General features: G+C 41.6%; 1 pseudogene; it reads left to right on the forward strand.

Annotated features, from left to right (window-relative positions):
• The first annotated feature begins 343 nt into the window (after positions 1-343).
• Positions 344-1,623, forward strand: LOC129627840 (olfactory receptor 51F1-like; annotated as a pseudogene).
• Positions 1,624-7,337: the final 5,714 nt, after the last annotated feature.

Below are 7,337 nucleotides of genomic sequence, written 5' to 3' on the forward strand. Positions count from 1 at the left end.
AATATTGGTGTAAGAAACAAGATGCAATTAGTATATACTACATGATTCTATTGTATCAAGATCAAGAACAGAGAGAAGTAATTGTAGTACTAGAAGTCAGAACAATGGTTACTGCAGGAGAAGACATTGTTAAGGATGAAGCATTAGGAAGCCTTCTGGGTTGGTGGTAAGGATGTATCAGTTGATCATGGAAGTGGTTACATAGGTATATATAGATGCCAGGCTTAGCTGTACTCTGAAATTTTGTGAACTTTACTAAATTTATAGTAAACTTAATCTAAAAATAAATTCTAAATTTAGAAAGTCAGGATCAAACAAGAGAATTCCACTCCTGCAGGCATTAATGCCAATTTTCCATAACTCCACTTTGCCAACTTTCCTCTTGACTGGCATCCCTGGACTTGAATGGGCCCACACCTGGATCTCCATCCCATTCTGCTGCCTTTATTTGACTGCCCTTTCTGGAAATACTTTGATCCTGTTCATAGTCCTCACTGAGCCAAGCCTCCACGAGCCCATGTACTACTTCCTGTCCATGTTGTCCACCACCGACATTGGCTTATGCATCTCAACACTGGTGACAGTACTGGGAAACTTCTGGGTCAATGCCCGGGAAGGAAATCAGCCTCAGTGCTTGCTTATCACAGATGTTCTGCATTCACCTCTTCACTTTCATGGAATCTTCGGTGCTCCTGGCTATGGCCTTTGACTGTTTTGTGGCCATTTCTAACCCCCTGAGATATGCTACCATTCTAACACACACGAGGATTGCACAGATTGGTCTAGCAGTCATCACCAGGGGGACAGTCATTCTGACACCACTAGTCCTGCTTTTTAAACGTCTATCATTCTGCCATAGTCATGTGCTCCATCACTCCTACTACTTCCACCCTAATGTGATGAAGATCTCGTGTTCAGATACAAAGATCAACAGTGTATTTGGACTAACTGCAATTATCTCTACTGCTGGGGTGGACTCAGTCTTTATCCTGCTTTCCTATGTCTTGATCATTCGCTGGGTTCTCAACATTGCATCCCCAGAGGAGAGAAAGAAGGCCTTCAGCACCTGCATTTCTCATATCACTTCTGTGGCCATATTCTACATCCCTTTGATCAGCCTGTCTTTTGTTCACAGATTTGGAAAACACGCTCCATCTTATGTGCCCATACTCATTGCTAATGTATACTTGCTCACCCCTCCTGTGATGAATCCCATCATCTATAGTGTAAAAACAAAGCCCTGTGTACGAGACAGCAAAAGAGACAGTGATGTATAGAACAGTCTTATGGACTCTGTGAGAGAGGGATAGGGTGGGAAGATTTGGGAGAATGGCATTGAAACATGTAAAATATCATGTATGAAACGAGTTGCCAGTCCAGGTTCGATGCATGATACTGGATGCTTGGGGCTGGTGCACTGGGACAACCCAGAGGGATGGAATGGGGAGGGAGGAGGGAGGAGGGTTCAGGATGGGGAACACATGTATACCTGTGGCGGATTCATTTTGATATTTGGCAAAACTAATACAATTATGTAAAGTTTAAAAATAAAATAAATTAAAAAAAAAGCCAATTCAAAAAGCTATGTTCAAACTTTTATGTTTCAAGGGAACTCATTTTTAACAATTCTGCTATCATAAATATCTATTTCAAAGTCAGTGAAGATTTATCACAAATTGGAGTTATCAGTTCAGTTCAGTTCAGTCGCTCAGTTGTGTCCGACTCTTTACAACCCCATGAACCACAGCATGCCAGGCCTCCCTGTCCATCACCAACTCCCGGAGTTCACCCAAACTCATATGCATTGAGTCGGTGATGCCATCCAGCCATCCCATCCTCTGTAGTCCCCTTCTCCTCCTGCCCCCAATCCCTCCCAGCATCAGAGTCTTTCCCAATGAGTCAACTCTTCACATGAGGTGGCCAAAGTATTAGAGTTTCAGCCCCAGCATCAGTCTTTCCAATGAACACCCAGGACTGGTCTCCGTTAGGATGGACCTGTTGGATCTTCTTGCAATCCAAGAGACTCGCAAGAGTCTTCTCCAGCACCACAGTTCAAAAGCATCAATTCTCGGCACTCAGCCATCTTCACAGTCCAACTCTCACATCCATATATGACCACTGGAAAAACCATAGCCTTGACCAGATGGGCCTTTGTTGGCAAAGTACTGTCTCTGCTTTTGAATATGCTATCTAGGTTGGTCATAACTTTCCTTCCAAGGAGTAAGCGTCTTTTAATTTCATGGCTGCAGTAACCATCTGCAGTGATTACATACATTAAATGATTAGCATAACAAATTTAGTGTACAACATCATGTCATAAGGATGAAACAATAAATAAATAGAAAAAAATATTTCCCTTGTAATAAGAACTCAGAATTTACTCTTAATAATTTTCATAGATAACTTACAGCAAGGTTAATTATATTTATCATGTTGTATTTGTTAATCTTCTAAGTGGAAGTTTATATTTTGACTATTTTCAACCAATTCCCCCTTTCCCCATCCTCATGTATGGTAACCACAAATATGATTTTTTTTCTGTTTTTGTTTTTGAAGTGGAATTTATGTTTAATATTGTTAGTTCCTGTTACACAGCATAGTGATTTGATATTTCCATAAATTTCAATGTAATCACTGTAAATCTAGTTACCATCTGTCACCATACAAAGACATTACATAATTATTGACTATATCCCCTATGTTGTTCATTTCATACCTGTGACTCATGCATTTTATATATGAATTCTCCCTCACCAGTTTCTTAATCTTCCTCTTCTATTTCTCTCCTCCCCTGACCGTCAAACTGCCTCCCTCTAACAATCACCTGTTTGTTCTCTGTATCTGAATCTGTTTCACTATAGCTGTTAATTTGTTTTATTTTCTAGATCCACATGTATATGAAACCATAATGTGTTTGTCTTTCTCTATCTGACCTGTTTTACTTAGCATAAGATCCTCTGGGTCCATCCAAGTGGTAAAAATGGAAAGACTTTATTTTTTATGGCTGAATAACATTTAGTTATATATATTACATCTTTATCCACTCAAATATTGATGGGCACTTAGGTTGCTTTCATATCTTGGCTATTGCTCATATGCTGTAGGGAACATATGAGTTCATGGATCTACTCAAATTAGTCTTTCATTTTCTGTGGATAAACACTGAGGGATAGAATTGCTGAATCATATGGTAATTCTACTTTTAATTAGAAAAATTAATCTCTTGTTTTTCCGTAGTGGCTGCACCAGCTTACATTCCACCAACAGTGCATGAGGGCTCCCTTTTCTCCATGTTCTCTCCAACACTTTATTATTATTTCTTGTCTTTTTGATAATAGCCATTTTGACAATTGTGAGTGAAAGTGAAGTGAAAGTTGTTTAGGCATGTCCGACTCTTTGCAACCCCAGGGACTGTAGCCCATCAGCCTTCTCTGTCCATGGATTCTCCAGGCAAGAGTACTAGAGTGGATTTTCATTTCCTTCTCCAGGGGATCTTCCTGACCCAGGGATCAAACCTGGGATTACTACATTGGCAGGCAGATTCTTTACCTGCTAATGTAAAGAAAGGAAGCCCACAATATGTACAAGAGCATGTTGAAGGGGAAACAGAGGCTGCTCTAAGCGCTGTTTCAAATTCTGAGGTGCTGGACTGCAGAACTCCATCAAATACCCAATGATTTTACTTCTGCCTCTTTTACTCTAACCTGATCCTCTTGGTGCCAAATTTTAGGCCAAGGAGAAATTTGCTTCAATGTAAAAGAATGAATAAGGATGTTTCTGCCACCGAGGCAGGTCTGTGCTTTAACTTTTTGGCAGTATCTGGGATGAACAGAGAACCTTATGCCCAGATGAAGAACAAATAGCATATTGCCCTCCCCATGACAAGATATGTCATCCTATCCATAGATATATCGAAGGCAGTGTCTATAGAAAGCAGAAACAATACCCAGAAAATCTTAGATATATAGAAGATCATACAGTGAAGAATTTCTAAACACATTATTTCAGAGTAGCTCTGAATTTATAGGAAAAAGGTGCATTCATGCACACACACACACTTTAACATTAGAATTAAGTAATAGAATATTAAATCCAGATATTTTTTGAGGTGTCCCTATATCTGAGCTATACATGCACCATAGCTAAGCGTACCTTCACTTTTATCCCAGACATATAAATGTGTAGGTGGGGGTCACATGGGAAAGCAGAGCTGCTGACAACTGTCTTTACATGTCAGGGCAAGGTCAGACCAGAGTCAGATTTCTTAACCAGTCATGGTCCTTAGGCCTGTAAATACAGAGCACTCTGACCTTCACTCAGAAGGAAAATAGCTAACCAAATTAACTAACCCTTTAAAAGGAAATACATACAAATATCTGAGGATCCTCTTGGTATTGAAGAAAATTTCAGTGTCATTGAGGCAGCACCTAATTATGTGTGGAGAGAGGAAGGGAGAGAAGGAGTCAGTGTAAATGCCTCCAGAACCCAAAGGGGCCTACTAAACATTGGTATCCTTCTTGGGTTTGGAGAGCAAAACACAACATTTTTACTTTACTGAGCAAGAAATGTCCTAGCAGACTCCAGAACACTGAGCCACCAAGAGTTTTACAGATATGGAAGGACTCTGCATGTGTGAAGGCTTGCCAGCCACGCTCTAGAGTGCATGTGTTGCTAGCTGTTTCTTGTCCATTCCACATGCTTAGCATGATTTCATCATTATATCAATGTAATGGACCAGTGTGAGGCTTTGTGGGATGTCCTACTATTCCAGGTCTCTTTGAACTATATTAGGACAGAGCTCCAGAAAGATGACATAGAGCCTTGGGTCAAGACTATGACTGTGAGTAGGATAGTAGAATAGGAATTTTCTACAATATTCTCTCCAAAGAACACTGGTTTTGACAACTGCCCACAGATAAAAGTACCTTTGTGGGAATCTGGGAGTTCTGGGAAGAAGTCTCAGCAAAAACATCCAGGAACAGATCCACTGAAGAAGAAAAAAACAGATTCATTTTACCTGCATCATGCTACCTGAAGGCAGCATAACTCCACTGAGATATGAGTGCCAAGAGAGGTCGCCTCTTCCATGGGGGAAATGAGAGGGAAGTGAGGGGCACCTCCCCCAGCAGTAAAGGATGCTTCAAAAGAGGCCTATGTCTTTTTGAATTGCTCCACACCCCCCAGAATACTAAGGTGATTTGCATGACTCAGGGATATGGAGAGCTGGATCACAGCAGTCAGGGATTGAAACCCACAGAGGGGATTCAGAAGCTATGAACCACTTTGCAGACTCTACTAGGAAGCCTGCCCAAAAGCCACTGGGGACGCCTCACTTCAGCCCCCATCTGACCTATGGGCCCTCCCCGATGCTCACATGCCTTACTGTACGTCCTCCGTAGACAGTTCACAGTGTGTGTCCCCACAGGTGGACAGTGCAAGCTTTAGAGATGGCCAGTGAGCACACACAGAGAAATAGCTGGACTAGGCGGGAAGAAACACAAGCTGGAATCAAGATTGCCGGGAGAAATATCAATAACCTCAGATATGCAGATGACATCCACCCTTATGGCAGAAAGTGAAGAGGAACTCAAAAGCTTCTTGATGAAAGTGAAAGTGGAGAGTGAAAAAGTTGGCTTAAAGCTCAGTTTTCAGAAAATGAAGATCATGGCATCTGATCCCATCACTTCATGGGAAATAGATGGGGAAACAGTGGAAACAGTGTCAGACTTTATTTTGGGGGGCTCCAAAATCACTGCAGATGGTGACCGCAGCCATGAAATTAAAAGACGCTTACTCCTTGGAAGGAAAGTTATGACCAACCTAGATAGCATATTCAAAAGCAGAGACATTACTTTGCCAACAAAGGTCCGTCTAGTCAAGGCTATGGTTTTTCCTGTGGTCATTTATGGATGTGAGAGTTGGACTGTGAAGAAGGCTGAGCGCCGAAGTATTGATGCTTTTGAACTGTGGTGTTGGAGAAGACTCTTGAGAGTCCCTTGGACTGCAAGGAGATCCAACCAGTCCATTCTGAAGGAGATCAGCCCTGGGATTTCTTTGGAAGGAATGATGCTAAAGCTGAAACTCCAGTACTTTGGCCACCTCATTCAAAGAGTTGACTCATTGGAAAAGACTCTGATGCTGGGAGGGATTGGAGGCAGGAGGACAAGGGGACGATGGAGGATGAGATGGCTGGATGGCATCACTGACTTGATGGATGTGAGTCTGGGTGAACTCTGGGAGTTGGTGATGGACAGGGAGGCCTGGCATGCTGCGATTCATGGGGTCGCAAAGAGTCTGACCCAACTGAGCGACTGAACTGAACTGAACTGAACTGAGGCAGAATCAAAAGAAAGCACATGAAGTTGAATTAATAGCACACTACAGAGAAAGAAAATGTGAGTCTAGCAACAGTCTGCCTGGCTCTGCAGGGTGAAGAGAAGACATACATTCTAAAGAATTGTCCCACCACCAAGAGGAAACAAGATGTGTGAGCCATCACATCCACACAAAAGATCTGTTAAATCCTTAGAATCACTGGCAAGACTGACAGGTAAATTTGTTAAGACTTATTTTATGACCTAATATATGACCTATCCTGTAGAATTTCCTCCTGTGTTTGAGAAGAATATGCATTCTGCCTCTGTTGTCTAGAATGTTCTGCATATGTCAATTAGGGCCATTTAATCTAAAGAATTGGAGAAGGAAATGGCAACCCACTCCAGTACTCTTGCCTGGAAAATTCCATGGACAGAGGAGCCTTGTAGGCTACAATCCATGGGGTCTCAAAGAGTTGGACACTACTGAGTGGAGTATAATAATAATAATCTAAAGACTAGTTCACATTCCATGTTTCCTGAAAATGTTCAGTTAGCAGCATTGCAGAAGATTGTACATAGAAATGTCTGGTGAAGTGTGGAAGCACTTGTCTATCTATAGCTCCTAGATACTGATGTTATTATCAACAGTCCAGATTAGAGCAACTAAGTAAATTCCTGTAATGATCCCATCAAACTTAATTCTGTTACATGCACATTACTGCACTGTACTGTATATGAAGACATTGTATCTCAGCTCTATAAACTACCATTCTCTATGCTCTGAAGCTGCTAAGAAGACATAAAATAAATAACCATGATCATTGTTTGACAGCTGGGTTCCCTGCTATACTGGAAGGACAAGTATCTCCACTGTTTCCTTGCTGTTCCTGCCAATGCTTGGACAGCAATAGTTCTTTGCTGGCTAATATCAGATCCACTTTCCAATTTCAAGTATTTCCACACACTTAGCACCAATATCAGTGGGCTCCTTTCCAGGGATCTGAGTCCCAGTTCTCTGAG

This window comes from Bubalus kerabau, chromosome 15 (genome assembly GCF_029407905.1).
Source record: "Bubalus kerabau isolate K-KA32 ecotype Philippines breed swamp buffalo chromosome 15, PCC_UOA_SB_1v2, whole genome shotgun sequence".
Classification (NCBI taxonomy): Eukaryota; Metazoa; Chordata; class Mammalia; order Artiodactyla; family Bovidae; genus Bubalus; species Bubalus kerabau.